Source organism: Barbus barbus (assembly GCF_936440315.1).
Source record: "Barbus barbus genome assembly, chromosome: 1".
In the NCBI taxonomy this organism is placed as follows: Eukaryota; Metazoa; Chordata; class Actinopteri; order Cypriniformes; family Cyprinidae; genus Barbus; species Barbus barbus.
Window position 1 is genome coordinate 13,297,608 of NC_136729.1, and position 17,442 is coordinate 13,315,049.

At 36.8% G+C, this 17,442-nt stretch overlaps 1 protein-coding gene across 1 annotated transcript in view; it reads left to right on the top strand.

The window, feature by feature from the left end:
* Positions 1 to 17,442, top strand: part of LOC306872114 (uncharacterized protein) — an 85,399-nt gene continuing 67,957 nt past the window's right edge. The window contains exons 1-2 of the mRNA XM_079420517.1: positions 1 to 460; positions 4,398 to 4,583. The gene's annotated coding sequence lies outside the window, so the exon portion shown is untranslated. The remainder of the gene's footprint in view (positions 461 to 4,397; positions 4,584 to 17,442) is intronic.

Genomic DNA, 17,442 nt, shown 5'->3' on the forward strand with positions numbered 1-17,442 from the left:
ACACGAGAGAGCAAAGAGAGAGAGAGGGGGGAGTGCCTGCGTTTGCAGCGGATTAAAAACTGCGCATCTCCTCCTCGGATCAAACTCGTGAGTGGACATGAGGACTCGCGCCGTGGCACCGCATCATCATATTAGCAGACCACAGAGAAGTCGTGAGATGCGTGCTGCTTGCATTTTTTGGGGAGAAGCCTCTGGAACAATTTTGCGCGCTGTTGTTTGTGTCACATCATCTCCTCTTACAGTGGTTTCTTAACGCAGCTGCGCCGACATTTTACAGTGTGCGATTCAAATGTGCTCATGTATGACATGATGATGAAGATACTGGCGGATCGCGCGCTGCGCCGTTCATTCACCGCGCGAGGCGAAAGCAACTGCGCAGTTGCTTATTTCGCTTGCATTTTTACCATGAGGACATGCGAGAAGAGGCCACCTCCCAGTTTGACCCTCCGTGCATTAGCAGGTAAAGACAGACACTTTCTAGACTTTATGCACCACGTAAACACTGCATATGTATTGAGCATTTAACGCCTGTTGTATTCTAATACAATGCCAATGTGTCACTAGGTGTGAAATTCAATGAAACGTGTCAGGCGTAGGTTAATATCGGAAGCGTAATACATTACCGCCTTTAATTTCCTTGCAGGATGATGATATTCAGTCATTTTGTGTCGGTTGCAAACAAAGTGAGTGTGGGTTTCTATATGAGTGGTGGATAAAGTTGCCCACCCTTTACCAGTAACACGGGTGAGATCATACTTAACGTGAACCGGGAAGACTGTGGGAGTTAAATATTGTGCAATCACATTATGGAGACGTGTATTTTTATTTTATTTTTTATAACTCATTAATGCAAATCTCGCAGTTGTGTGAACGTTTGTAAATCAACCCGCGCTGTAAGTGAGGGTTTCATACAGTTAATTGAATGTCAGATAACCGCTCAATGAGATTGGGGCCTGGCCGTGGGCGCAAGGGTGTCGCATTTTCTTTCGGAAATGTCATGTGGTGAAGTTGTGGCGGGATCAGAGATTTTCCAGGAAGAACATTTGAATTTTTTCTGTGCCATGTTTTTTCTCTTCCTCTCTTCTGCTGACTGTACGTCGCCGCCCCCTTTTTTTATTTCTGTGTTTCCTGTGTGTGAGCGCAGGGGGGCGCTGCAGCTCCACTTAAAGCGCCTCCCCTCAGAGCTTTCTAGATTCTGAGAGCTGCCACGCTTTAGGAAGGGAAGGAAGGGTCATAGAGGCGGTTAGTCTTCAGTTAAAGGTGTACTCAGTCTTTTTTTTTTTTCCTAACTAAAGTTTTGCATGTGTGAAAAGTGCATTTTGAAGAACATGTTTTAAAATTATGTATGGTCATCATATCCACTCATATTAGTTTAATAGAAAAAGCTATTTATTCTACATGGAGTGGGTCTACTCTTCACTTTGGTGACATCACATTACCAGTCCACAACCACAGTTAATAGAAATGTTTACTAATACTTCATATGGCACTTTCAGTGCTTAGCACAAACACACAAAGGTCACAGAGTAATGTGCAAAAATGTATTAGCACTGAATCAAACAACAGCTATTAACGTGTTAGGTAGAAACATATAAACAGTTACTATACAAACGTTGTGCATCCTAGTCTGTAGGTGTCAGTATACAGTCTAAACAGCTGGTGCTATTGGGACGGATAAAATCCTTCCGAGTACACCTTTAAGAAAAGATATGCTGCCTTCAAGTGCACCTGAGAAACTCATGTGTCATAAAGCAGGCCGTGAAAATCGAATGATTAAGTTTACACTTAGAGCTGTCACAATAACAGCTTTTTGTTGTGCGATATAGTACCCCAGAAATAATTGCGATTAAGCGATATTATTGTCGTTTTAAGACCATTTTATGCCACTGAATATATAATCATAATTTAAGAGCATAATAATGCAAGAAGGCCTATACACTTTCAAATGACAACAAACGTTTAATTCTTAAGAATATTTAGATCATGGAAATTAAGTATCAAAATATTAGATATCTTAAAAAATGTGAATAAAAAGTAAACATTTTATAACAAAAAAGTGCAAAGTAACAAGAAAAAAAGATAAAATGCACAAAGAACTTGTATGGAGATTTTTCCCTGACCTTCTTTTCTCTGTAAAAAACACAATACCTACTTAGCAGAGGTGTCCATATTCACAAAGGCACATATCCCTAACTAAGGCCATATCTGCAGATAAAATTTGAACTAGCACCTCATGACTACATGTTATGTACGAGAAGCTGCAAAAGACATAGGTGCCAGTGGAATGCAAAAAACATGGTAACATTAACTTTTATGCAAATATAATGGGCAATATATTGCGTCACCAAAACTGATTGAGGTCATGTACATATATTGTGCAATAAGACGATATATTGATTATTGCGACAGGCCTATTTACACTAGTTGTATTTTTGTAATACAGCATGCAAAATTAAATTAACTTGCAAAATCATTTAGTATGATTCACTACTGATTTGCTTTCTGCCCAGTGACATATATATAGAAATTATTTCTGCCATATTTCAAAACAACACACCCTTTCATCGTCAAGCTCTCGTGTGTCATCTACATGTGCTTGGAACAGGTAGTTGCGATAATTCAGACTCCACCTGAAGGACACAGATTTCAAAATGTCTTATAACCACACACAATTATAGTTTTCATTTTATTATTCATATCACCACTTCAGCTGATGGTATCCTGGCTCACATTACCACCAGTTGAAGTTCATTGACAAATCTGTCATCACAAAACTCCAAACGCAGTAGATGGAGTCTTTATGAATGTTTTTATGAATGCTCATTGATTTCACTTCACAGTACAATTAAAATGTGACCTTGGACCACAAAACCAGTCATAAGGATACATTTTACAAATTGAGATTTATATATAATCTGAAAGCTGAATAAATACGATTTCCATTGATGTATGGTTTGTTAGGATAGGACGATATTTGACTGAGATACAACTATTTGAAAATCTGGAATCTTGTTCTTAGCAATGGATATTACTTAACAAAAATTAAGTTTTGATATATTTACGGTAGGAAATTTACAATATATCTTCATGGAACTTTACTTAATATCCTAATGATTTTTGGCATAAAAGAAAAATGGATAATTTTGACCCATACAATGTATTTTTGGCTATTGCTACAAATATATCCCAGCGACTTCAGACTGGTTTTGTGCTCCAGGGTCACAAATATCATTGTTGTTGTTGTTCACTTTGTAAATAAGTATCTGCATTTGAAAACCAAACCAAACTTTTATTGTATCTAGAGAACACTATGTCCCTATGAACAAACAGCAATAGTAATTAATCAGCGATTCGCCTTACATTACGATACACCTTTCATAGTTGCTACCTGAACCCTTTACCCTCACTCCACCTACCAACCATCCCAAAAACTACAACAATCCCTTTATCTATCTCACCCCACCTAGCAACCTCCTTAAATCTTTAGCCCCACTGCTCTCATGTCCCACTAACATCTTCACAAGAGTTTAATGCAGCCTGCTGGGCTTCTGTTCCTCCTTCTCTTATTAGACAATTTTTCACTTTATCTTATGTTGTACTTTTATGTTGTCTGAAGTTATTATTGTCAGCTGTATATATATATAGCTACAGAGAAACAGCATTTGTTTCTTGCTTTAAACATGGCTGAATTGCGAAAAATGTCAAGACTTGACTGGTTCCTTGAATCACTGAGGTTTACGCTAATCTCTGCTCCTTGTCCCTGTGTTTTAAAATGTAATTTTTCATATCAGCATCACTATTTCATTGTAAATCTATGTTACTTTATATGAAGGGAACCGAGCTGTCTCGTACAGCATCATCCCACTAGATGGCAGCACATGCTCAGAGAACAGAGCTATTGTGTTAAAACTCAGGCCTGTTTCTTCATGTCAGATGTTAAGACAAACAACATGCAAATAGAGTTGTTCATGTGAGCACAGCAGTTACAATTACACAATGAACATTGCTTTTGTTTTGTACACTTGTACTGCAGTGGATCTCAACTTAGTGGGTCATGACCCAAAATTGTGTCACAGGTCTGTTCCAATGTTGTTGTGGACAGCAGGGAAAAACAGTGCTTAAAACAAATAAGTTAAATAGGCTTATCAAAGGGAGAGCACATTTGCCATATCTTTTGTGGGTCATATCATGAACCACATGGTTTGTGCTGACCTCCATCAAAAGTGCATTTGATGAAACCATCAAAATTCGATTTTGTATAAGTACATTTTAGGTAATATGTTATTGCCAGTTGATATGCAGTAAAATGGCAGGATTAGTAGACTATAATGTTAATTTGCATTGTGAACACTGTGTTTCTTTTAATTTTAGTGTTTTCTCTGTTCTCTTTTCTACAGAGTTTGTGATTTCACCGTGGCTGAGATTTGGTTGGCCAACATGAGATTCTCTGTGGAACAGTCTATAAATCACAGGTCCAATGAAATAACCACAGGACCGTCTGTTAGCCAATGGAGGAGGAAGATCAAGATCAAGACACAGGTGGCTGGATGTTACCTGTGCCAGGGTGGATGGAGAGGACTGAGGTCAGTTGGCATGAAGATTAAGTTTACAGAAACTGATTTAGTGTTTACGAAACATCTCTTTTTATCATCAATGTTGAAAACATTTGTACTGCTTAATATTTTTGTGGAAACATAGAAAGGTCAAAAGAAACCACATTTATTCAACATGTTCTGTAACAATGTAGTCTTGCATTATTGCTGAATAAAAGTATTAATTTCTTTAAAAAATCTGATTGACCCTAAGCATTTGAACTGTAGTGTATCTACAGTGGAAGCCTAACAAGTCAGATGTAAAAACAAGTCAGATGTTGTCACATTGTTTCAAAAAAGGTCTAATGATAACATGAAACGTTTCAGTAAGAGACTACTAGAATCACTTGCTTCCTTATTTGTGCAAAGTATATGCAGTCTTTCAGCTTAGATCTTAACCGGAAAAATAAACTGGTTATTTTATTTGGTGCCAGTCATGATACCAGTAAAGCACACGGAAGGGATGTGATGTATCTATCTGTTAAGCAGTGTTTACATGCACTAAACCACAGGAACGCACTACCAGTTCATCTGCTTAGAAAATGAGTCCCACCTTAATAGAACGAGTGAGAGAACTTTTACACCTCCAACACCAAACTAAAATATGAATGTTTCCTGAACACTCGCCTGCTAGACTTCCATTTTAAGAATGTCACTATAAATCATTAAAAAAAATGAGCGACAGGTCAACATTATTTTCTGTGGTAATTGACAGAAGGATACTGTCTATAGAATTTAAGTTAGATTTAACCGGTAATATTAAATTAAATGAAGTGTCCTTTTTAGTGGTTTAAAAAGAGCAATTAATGATACTGGACTGGTGCATATAAATTTATGAAAAATGATACAACTGAAACTTTGAACTTTTGAAATTGATTATGATTTAAAAAACAAAACAAATTTTAAAAGTCAAATGAGGGTTATATGAAGGTCAGTGTGCATGCTGTGTTTTCTTCTGTGTGTTTGTGGAGGCTCAGTGTTGTATATGATGGTGATGGATTCAAGGCTTTGGCTTTTAAGTTGCATTTCCGCTGCTGTTGTGGCATCAGAGGAGAGCTGATACTGTTTGGTTGCCTCTCAGCTGCTTCCCATTGGCTGGTGTTCAGCGAGGTCTCTAAGTGAAGTCTGGGGTTTGTATTACAGTGATTGATTTATTTAATGATGTAAACCATGCAGAAAGCTCTCATAGATTCCTGTTCTACGGTGTCTGTCTGCTCTGCTTGTCTCACTTGCTGTTACTGAATGAGTAGACCATGTGTGTGTGTGTGTGTGTGTTTTACACACACATACACGCGCATTGTTTTGTCTTAAATAAAAAATACGTTGCAGATGTGATGGAAGAGATTTGTTTGAATAAGAAATACAGGAGAGGATCAGAGAGACTTAAGTGCTGAAAGACAAAGGCCACATATACTCAGCAATGTTTTCAAAGGAATAACACATTAAAGGGTTCACCCCAAAATGAAAATGTGGTCACATTTCCTCACTCTCATGTCATTTCAAACTTGTATGACTGACTTTCTTCTGTGGAACACAAATGAAGAGATGTTTCAACTGTTTTTGTCCCAAGTCAGTGGGGTCTAAAACACCACTGTATGGACAAAAAACAGAGATATGTTTTTCTTTTAATGGTAGAAAGTCATACAGGTTTGGAATGGGTTTCTTAACATTTAACAGTGAACTCAAATACTTTGTTTGGTGGAAACTAGTGCTGGAAGTGGGTTGGTACTACAGTTTCTTCCAGTTAAACCAAACTTTTATTTTGATGGGTTATTGTGAAGACCTTTATGTTTCTCTGGTTATGTGATATGACAATAGTCTGATGGCAGATGGACTATTTTGACGATGTCTTTCATACTTTTCTGGGCCTTGAAAGTATTATTTACTTGGCAGTCAATGGGACAGTCACAACCCTCCCGGTTTTCATCCAAAATATCTTCAATTGTGTTCCGAAGATGAACAAAGGCTTTACGGGTTTGGAACGACATGGGGGTAAGTGATTAATGACACAATTTTCATTTTGAGGTGGAATAACCCTTTAATATTCAGACACTTATTTCTTATTTGTTAGTCGCTTTGGATAAAAGCGTCTGCTAAATGACTAAAAGTAAAGTAAGACACTAGTCCATTTCACGTATTGATTTAAGTGTACTGACCTACTTTTTATTAATTCATCCAAAATTTGGCAAATTCCATGACATTCTGTGTTATAGAGTAAATTCTGTTTTTATGTCTGGATTCCGCGATTCTGTCCGCATTTTCTGCATCGCGGAAATCATAGGGCCCTAAGTTAGGAAGAGACGGTCTGACAGACATGTTAGGTGACCAATCAAATCATAATTGTCTAAAATATAAAATCTTGATTAAACTGTGGTTTACCTCAGAAAACAAATAAGCATACATTATAAAGTAATCTCATTTAAATCTATTTTAATCTATTAAATCTATTTTTTTAATTAAAATGTGCCTAAATTTTTCCCCATTTCTTCCAAAATTAGAAGTCAAAGGCAAATGTGTTTCAGTGCTTTAAATAAAATTGATATATAGAAGACAACTGCATTTAGCAGAAGGTAGTGTGTACGTGGCCAAAGAGAATGTCTTGTGGTTTGTAATGTTTGTGTCAGTATATTATCTGAGAGAAAATTGTAGAGTTTCAATAAGCCAGTATGAGGTATTGTGTATGTGGAATGGGAGGCACTGAGAAAGTGTGTCCTTCAGGAACGGAGAGACGAATGTGTCGTCTGTTGATTAGACAGGAAGTTGTTGTATGTGAACTGGGCCGTAGAGCAGGGTGAAGTGAATTAGATTGTGTGAGAGAGTTATTGCAGTGTTTCTGGTAAACGTATGGTGTCATGCTGCTATCAGGACATTGTATCAATCTAGGGCTGCCACTAACGACTATTTTTATTTCGATTAATCTATCGACTAATTTTTCGATTAATCTAAGCGATTAATTTCCCGCGGAAAAAAATCAACAATTTTACTTTAAAATATTTTATTAAACCAAACGAAATCTAAATTTCTACGAAATCCTTTTTAAAGCAAAAGTAAAGTGCAACATAGAGTGCAAGAAGCAAGTGTCCATCTCATGATCACTGAAATCACAGTTCAGTGTTATCGTGTGAGAATGACAACATATCCACGCGTTCTAGTCTACTAATAATAAAATTAAAATCAAAAAACACTTTTTAAAGGAGTATTTACCAGAAATATTATTTACCAGAATTTATTTAGGTGAAAAATGTAAATGTTCATTATTTCGGAAAAAATACTTTTTTAAATATAAAATCAATTAATTGGAGATGCTTTTTATTATTAAAATTTAATGGAACAATGCAAATGGAATCCAGAAAATAATGGAAAACAGAATTTGGTACAGATAAAACTGTAAAACTCAATTAATTAGACAGGCTTTTTGATTAATCAAATTTAAAAAACTGAATTTGGAAATAAAACTGATTTCATAGGGCCCTATAACTGTAATTTTTTTGTGGTAATAATGGATTTAAGTGAACAATAGATTTTAAAATGACTTAAAGTACGTATATAATAGCAATGATGCAATAATAATTTGTTCAAATAAAGTATCAAAAGCAATAAATCATATGGTTTTATTGATCAAAACTGTTAAAATACATAATGTATTATAAACAATAGAGCTAATGTAGATTACGCGTTACAACAAAGACCTGCAGGGGCGCCGACAGCCTGATGATTATTTTTACACATTACTGTTTAATATTGACCAAACACCATTTAATTCAAACGTACACTTAATCTTTAATATTTGGCCATTTCTTTAGGACAGAAATGCTATAGTCGCTGTAATTAAATGAATATGTGGACATCAAACCGTCTAAACTCAGAATGAGGGTTTGAGCTTTTATTTTGAAATCTCGACGTATTCTCCTGTGTTTGTGTAGATTTATAAGTGATTTACTTTACAAATCTGATGAAATGGCGCACTTTGCGTTCCCAGATGAACGTTATAATAAACACAAACTCACAGCAACATGCAGAGATGAGTATGAGACGCTACACACATGTAAATGCTAACAGTTTCTGTGGAGCCGCTGTGAGACGCATGTGCTTAACCTACACGCATGGAAATAATTAAAGCGCATATACTGTGTTAGAACTACATCGCATATAATTAATTAAATCATAGCTTTTGTGAATTCACAATAATGCTTAATTATGATTTTTAAATGGGGTTAATATATCATGCAGCCTTGGAAAATAGTCTAAAATGTGTTTTATGGATTATCGTCCGTGAAATGCGCCACTTCTGGTATTTTGCCGGTTAGTCGACGCGAGCAAAATGAAGTCCACGATTTTTAAAAATCGACTAGTCGACTAAAATCAACGAATCACGACAGCCCTATATCAATCACCATGACAACCACCTGCCATCTCTGCACTGTCCTCACAGTGTCACCTTTGAACACACGTGCACATGACTCTCTCCTTGAATATCTTGAGTGACCCATAACTCTTCCCAAGGCTGGATATCAGATGGAGCAGGACAGTCACCATAAAGCACTTGTTCTTTTCGCCTTCTTCATTCATTATTTTACTCCACTTTAATATCCAGCCTTGGTTTTTTTTTTTTTTTTTATGTGTGAGTATCTGTTGTGTTTTTAGATGGATGGAGGGATAAGCAGACCAGTAAAATTATATATAGATAGATAGATAGATAGATAGATAGATGTTCATTTGCTATTACATTCAAACATGTCAGGTTTGGCATATTTTATGTCATGCCCATCAAAGGTCTTGACAGAAGGATGGAGAGGAAGGAAGGAAAAGAAACAATTAAAAAAACAGCGATATTAGCTGAGTCAGCTGTAGGAAGTAGTGTGGGTAGATATCCTGTACACACCTCTTCACAGCGAAGAGAAAAGAACATGATGTCGCTGAGAAGAATGAATGGATGACATCACACTTGCAGCCCACCTGCTGAAGGGGTGTGTTTGTGTGTGTGTGAGTGAGTGAGTGTGATGAGACTCACTCCCCGGTGATATTGAAGAGGACGAGTATGTGAGACTTGATGAGGAGGAGGAGGAGTGAGTGAGAAGCATGTATAAGCTGCAGAGAGGGAGGAGACTTCATCCTTTAAGTAAGTTTGACTTTTTGTATGGTTGGAATCTGTGTGTGTGTGTGTGTGTGTGTGTGTCTGTTCAGTATGACACATAAATGTTTCCTGTGTGTATATGTTCTGTGTGTCCTGAGGGGCTTCGGGGTCTGTGTGTGAATGTTTCTGTACAGAGGAAGTGATGTATGCCTGAGGCCCAGCTAACCATGAGAAGGATGAGAGGGGAGAGGAGCACAGGTGCAGAAGGCCCTGCGGGGATGAAGGGACAGAGACAGAGGGAGCATCTGTAACCTGAGGGTTAAATACCACTGTCGGTGTCTTTAACAACAAAAATGTAAAGAAACTGTCTCTTAGTTAAAGATTTAGTTATGATACTTTTTATGTTTTTGACATAAAGTTGATGATTTTCACTTTTGGGTGAAGTATTCCTTTAACAAGTTCACCTCATCATCATCACGTTCCCCATGATCACTGAGGATATGTAAGAATTAAAACCTTCTTCTCGCCCTCCATCTCTTTTGAATGAAAGGAGCTAATCAAAGCCCACCCCCACCCCACACGCAGTCACTGCTCTCAGCTCTTTGTGTACCAGGCCTTTGTGTTCAAGAGGCCCTAACGGGGAGAAAGACAGATAGAGAGAGACAGAGCACTTAGAAGACGCAGGAGAGACTGGCTGCTTTGTGATCACACGTTAAAACACGCCACTGTAATTTACCCCGATGCTGCCATGCAGTTTATCAAGAACACTCCCAGAATTTGACTGTACGCAAGAACCGAAGCCTCACAGTGAACGCTGCACACATACACATGTCCCCTGCTTAACCCCGACACAAAGACATTACCCAGATGCTGCTGCACCCAGCAAAATCAATCATGGCCTGTCCACTTCTCTCCCTCTGTCTCTTTCTTTACTTGTCTGCCCCCCTCCCCACATCTCAGTTTATTTTCTGGCATGACAAATAACAGCACATTTGTGTTACGAAAGCACCAGCTGAATAGCTGTAAGCAGTTCATATATTTACTAGATTTTTATATTTTCTTTAGAAAATGTGAGTGGTGTTTGATATAAACTATCATTCAAAAGTTTGAGGTCAGTAAGATATTTAACTTTCTTGTTTTGAGTCCCCTCATCAGGGCTGCATTTATGTGAACAATAATACAGTAAAAGCAGTAATATTGTGAAATATCATTGCAATATAAATTAATAAATACTATTTTTATATATTGTAAAATACAATTTATTATTGTGATGGCAAGCTGAATTTTAACACCTATTACTCATGATCCTCCAGAAATCAGTCTACTTTGCTCATTTGATGCTCAAAAAACATTTATTGGTATTATCACTGTTTAAAACAGCTGTGCTGTTTAATATTTTTGTGCAAACTGTTATACATTTTTTTAAAGTTTCTTTGATGAATATAAATTTCAAAAGAACAGCATTTATTTAAAATTGAAATATTTTGTAACATTATAAATCTGTTGTCACTTTTGATCAATGTAATGTGAATAAAATTATTAATTAATTCTTAATTCTTAAAAAAAAAATCTTACTGACTACAAACTTTTAAATGGTAGCATATACCATAATTTAAAAAGAAAAATGTATTGGAGTTCCTGTTTATTTATAATAACTGTATGTGTTAAAATGTATAGTAAATAATATTTTATATTATTTAAAAATAAATGTAAAAATTATAGATTTAAAATTCAAAATTCCAAAATGTAGAATTATACATGTAAATATAGAATTATAGATTTAAATGGATTGATTTTTTTTTTTTTGCAATGGGGCCCAGTGAAAATGTCATAAGCGGAAAACACGGCTGACCAGGCTTAATAAATCCTTTAAAATTCTTATTATCAAGCACTGATGTTGTTTCAAAGAAACAATTGTTGAAGGATGAATATGTCCTTTTTTGGGAGAGTAAAAGACAGTTACCCATTGTCCCTCACACAGTATCGGGCAGACATACTGTACAGATAGTATACAGCGTTCCTTGTGTGCACCTAATAGCTAGGAAAGTTTGACAGTGCATCTCATTGACGAACTGGAGTGAATCTTTTTTAATTCTTTGTGTGGGTTGTGTGAATTGTATGCAGTCTGTTCTGACTTTGTTTTGCTTGCACTCGAGGCACAAAACTAGTCTCGGTCTCTCTCTCTCTAAGAACTCATTAACCTCTCTTCAGACTGTGAGCTGAATAACTGAACAGCAGGGTGCTTGTGTCAGCTCCACGTCACTGTGATAATAAGCTATCCAATGCCATCTGTGTATGTGGGACGGCTATTCGGGCGATGGTGGGAGGCCGAGACCTGAACTCAGGACTCGTGACTTGGACTCAAGTCAGAAACGAGTCCCGATTTGGAAGACTTGCGACTCGTCTTTAACATTATCATAGTTACTAGTGACCTGACTCATTCTGGACGAGTCATTCATTGCTGGTGTGAGCTTAGACTCGTGCTGATGTTCTGTTCCGGATCAGCATGTACGATGTCCTGGAACATAATTAGATTGTAACAACAAAAAACAATATTAAAATATCACAACACACCAGCTATTTAACTTGAATTGATTTGATTCAAATTAAAATCTGCAATAGGAGGTTTGTTTCAAAGTCATTCAGTCATTTATGATTCTCTTCTGTTTATTCCGTTCTAAAACAGATTGAGTACTTTTAGTTCTATAAAAATAGAGTGGGGTGTAAAAATAGTATCATATCTTGAATAGAGAGATCTACTCCTAACACATCTGCTTCTCTTTCTGTCGTACTTGCACTCATATTTTAATAACTCTTCATTCATAATGAATTTTTTTGTATTAAAAGGAATTTAAAATCACAGTGACAATCATTATATATACTGTACATCTGGTCTATGTGTCATTCTAACAAATTTGACTGAAATGGCCATAAAGTCCATAAGTGACTGTCTGATGTAACTGTAAATTGAGAATGTAATTAATGTTGGGTTTAATTGTTATGGGAGTCCGCAAGAAGCCCAAAGCTCACAGGACAGTTCCGGCATAACTTTAATTACCTGTTGTTAATTTTGAAGGCCGTACCCCATTAAAACACACAGACACACTCTGGAGTGCGCGCCTCCACATTGTGTGAGCAGCGTGTTGGATAGTGACAGATGGATCACTTCAGTGAGCATAAGCACTCACACTGCGTTACAGTAGCTTTGTTCTCGCTGTAGAGAACTGGAGAAATATTGAGACAGGCACTTCAGGATAAGAACAAAGCACCATGTTTACTGCATGTTCTCTTCTCTCTCACTGTCTATTTTTTCTGTTCCTCTGCGTGTTTCTTCTGATAAGAGTCTGTAACAGGCTTATGCTCCTTAAAACCTTTAAAAGAGATTGTCACAGTGTCATTGTTTTCCAGTGAAGATCCTCCCTGCTCTGTCTTACACATTTCTTGTGTGTTTGTTTTGTCAGTGTGCTAATGCAGGACATGATTGGATGTGATGAGATCAGCAAACGGCCTGGATTGGTGGAGTTAGTTTTGGAGTTTGATGTTGTTGTTGAGTGCCATGATTCAACTCTTTATGATGCAACATTCAGCATGTTGATGACATTATGAGCTGTAACATGTCTGTATGTGGTTATGAGACTGAAAGATTAAAAAACATTCAGCTATCACTATTATTCTGATATATGCCACTGTGCAGTATATAAAAACTTATTTTTTTTATTTAATGTTAATTGCTATAGTTTCTCCGTTGAGATTTTTGTTGCTAGTTTTTCTATTTATTAAAATTGTAATAAATAAAGCTAGAATATAAATAATATTTATAAAATTATAAACTGTATATATTCTAGGGCTGCAAAACGATTAATCACGATTAATTGCATTCAAAATAAAAGTTTGTTTACATGTGTGTGTGTGTGTGTGTACTGTGTATATTTATTATGTATATAAGTACACACATATATGTATACGTTTAAAAAAAATGTGTATACATTTATATTTTATATATAAATCTAGCATATTTTTCCTTAATATATACATGTATGTGTGTGTATTTACAAATGCATAATACATATACACAGCACACACACACACACACACATATAGTATGTAAACATAAACTTTTATTTTGAATGTTTTGCAACCCTAATTTATTTGTGCACACAGTAATTAAAAACCAGCTAGTAAAGTCATGAATATTCAATACTCATTAGTCAAAAAGTGTAGGAAACCTGTTCAAATAATTTACAGTGCCTTGCAAAAGTATTTATACCCCTTCATTGTTTTCACATTTTATGTTGCTGCCTTATTTTAAACTGCTTTAAATTACTTTTTTTTTCCACATCACACTCCATACACCATATTGACAAAGCAAAAACAGAATTGTCACAGATTCGTAAATTTATTTAATATAAAAAAACTCAAATAAGTACATTGCATAAGTATTCATACCCTGAACTAAATATTTAGCTGAAGCACCTTTACAGTCTCAAGTCTTTTTTGTTTGATGCGACAAGCTTTGCTCAGCATATGGCAATTATCTGCCATTCTTCACCTCACCTCTTCATCTCTCAAGCTTTGTCAGGTTGGATGGGGGTAGATGCACATTTTCAGGTTTCTCCAGAAATATTTCATTGGGTTCAAGCTCAGGCTCTGGCTCGGCCACTCAAGGACATTCACAGAATTGTCTATAAGCCACTCTTGCTTAGGGTCATTGTCCTGTTGCCTTCTGCCCAGTCTGAGGTTCTGAATGCTCTGGACTGGGTTTTCATTAAGGCTATCTCAATATTTTGGTGCATTAAGCTTTTCTTCTACTCTTGAGTCCCTCAGTCCCTGCTGCTGAAAAACAGCCCCACAGCATGAGGCTGCTACCAGCACACTTTACTTTTGGGATGGTACTCTGCAGGTGATGAGCAGAGCTGGTTTCCTTCAAATGATGCTTAGAATTGAGGTTCATCAGACCAGAGAATATTGTTTCTCAGAGTCTGAGGGTCCTTTAGGTGATTTTTTTTGCACATTCCAAGTGTGTTTTCATGTGTCTTACCTGAAGAGAGGATGGAGTCTTGCCACACCGCCATAAAGCTCAGATTGGTGGAGTGTTGCAGTGATGTTTGTCCTTCTGTAGATTTCTACAATCTGCCTATATGATCATGGAGCTCAACTAGAGTGACCATTAGATTCTTGGTCACCAAAGCCCTTCTCTGTTTGGCCAGGAGGCCAGCTCTAAGAAGAATCCTAGTTGTTTCAAACTTCTTCCATTAAGGGTAACAGAGACTACATGCTTCTGTAACCCTTCAGTGAAGCAGAGTTTTTTTCAGAACTTTTCTCCAGATGTGTGGCTTGACATAAACCTGTTTCTGAGCTCTACAGACTGTTCCTTTGCCCCCTGGGCTTGGTTTTTGCTCTGATATGCATTATCAGCTGTGCGACCTATTATTAAGACATATGTGCCTTTCCAAACCATACCCATTCAATTGAATTTGCCACAGGTTACCTTCACTCAAAGTCTAGTTACACCTACAAGCAATATGTATGCTTCTGAGCTCAATTTCAACTGTCCCAGATAAGGGTATGAGTACTTATGCAATGGAATCATTTAAGTTTTTTATTTTTAATAAATTTGCAAAGATGTTAAAAACCTGTTTTTTTTTTTTTTTTGCTTGACCATTATGGTGTATGGAGTGTAGACTGATGTGGAAAAAAGTCATTTAAAGCAGTTTAACAAGGCAGGAACAAAACAAAACATGAAAAACCAAATCAGGTGGAAAAAATCACAAAATGTCACATTGCTCTTGGTAATTGCACTTCTTTCAAGTCAAACCTTTTTTTTACAAAAACTTTGCATTTTCAATTTATTTTTATTTTTTTTATATTTGTTGATCATAATTGAGACAAAACACATGTTTCTGGTTCATGTACATGGTTAATGTGATGAACTACACCTGTGTGAATTTTAGGATACCTAACTGTAGACATCCGTTAAAAATAAGGTGACCGTACGTGCATATAGAAATCCTGGCCAGAACGTGTCCCCGGAAAATGGCACCGTATGGTGGTCACCCTAGTTAAAAATCATGTTGGGACCAGTTATTTCACAGTCAGTGAAAAGAAATGGCTAAGAAAAGTGAAGTTCTGAGAAAAGATCTAGCATCATATGTGCAAACACCACTTGGTTTGATATGTTGTTATCCAAGTGCAGCTTAAGTATCCACATAGTTTTTGGGGCTGTCACTATATCTGTTTCTGTGCAGGTCTGCTGGAGATCAGGCAGACTTAAAGGAGCAACAGTCCCTGTGTCCACTGCTAGCCGTATGTTTTGGTTTGTTACTTTGTGTGTTTTTGCAGGGTACCTTTAAGTCAGGGCCAGGCTTCTTTTGCCATAGTGAACCTGGAATCCAAAAAACTTAGCTTTCCCTACAGCTCAGGCCCATTACGACATCTCATTGGCTGATTGTCCTGCATGGGATTGTGACGCGGGCTGTCAGCCGGCCAATAGGGCACAGACTGAGCGAGGGCTGTTGCTAGGGGGAGTTGCTTGGAAAAGAGTCAGCTGGATTTTCTCTCTCTCACTCTTGCTTTCCCATTGCACTCATTGACTCCATCTCCCCCTCCCGTTTCCTCCTTCCTGTCTCTCTCTCTCTCTGTTTTTGCACTTCTACACGTGCTGGGGGAATAGAGCACATGTTGAAAAATTCACTAAATATTTCATGTTGCTCTTTGGTGTGTAGAGCTCTGATGCTGTGTATAAGTGTGTATGTGTGTGTGTGTGTGATGTGCAGAATTGTTTTGGCTCAGCATTTGTGTGTGTCTCTGTAAACGTGTACTTGTGTTTAGTTTCTCGTGGGAATATAATGGTATAGCCATACTCTATGTGTGTGTGTGTGTGTGTGTGTGTTCAGAGCTAGGCACAGAGTATCACGTAGGCAAAGTTCCCCTCAGTTACCCTCTTCATGCACTGATCCCAAACCAGCGGCCTCACACACTCCTCTCCAGAACAAAAGCGCACATATGTAATTAGCAACCAAAAAGGGGACTTCCTGTTGACCTGTATTGTTCTTAAATTAAAATTACACTAGATTAACCCTAACCCCAGTAATTTACATTTTCATTTTGAGGTTAATATAAACATAATATTGTCTCTTTACAAAGCCTTCTTTTGTCTTCAGATTTGGACTTTTGATTAACACCAGTATTCTGTATATTTAGTCCAGTATGTTAGTATGTTCATAAATTTTACATGTGTTATATACTATATCTAGGGACGCACTGAAATTAAAATTTTGGATGGATTTGGCCGAAAACTGAAACTAAAATGCTTTTTAATAATTATTTATTATTTTATTAAATAATGTAAAATAATTTTGTAAGACTTCTTAATTTAACTCAAGCCAATAAAATAACCACACTTTAATTGGTAGTAAAACAATACAATTTGACAGAAAATATATTAATTTCAAATATCAATATATTATTTTTTATTCAGTTCTATGCAACAATCAGATTTAACTGAATCTGAATGAGCATAGAGGGTAGCACATTTTCCTTTATTGGACAGTTTGAGGAAAGATAATAAGCAATAGCAGAGAGGGGGCGAACAGCATTGTGAAGAGACCTAAAGTTGGGAACTCAAACTTGGGTTGCCCGAAGTGCTGTTCTATCACTGTTCATTAGACTGTGGCTCTAACAGAATAAAGCTTAACTAAAACTATGTTAGATAAGACCGCGGTAACTGGGAAATAGTTGAATCGTTATGTTTCTAATTGTTCGCTTTTTTCCCCAAGA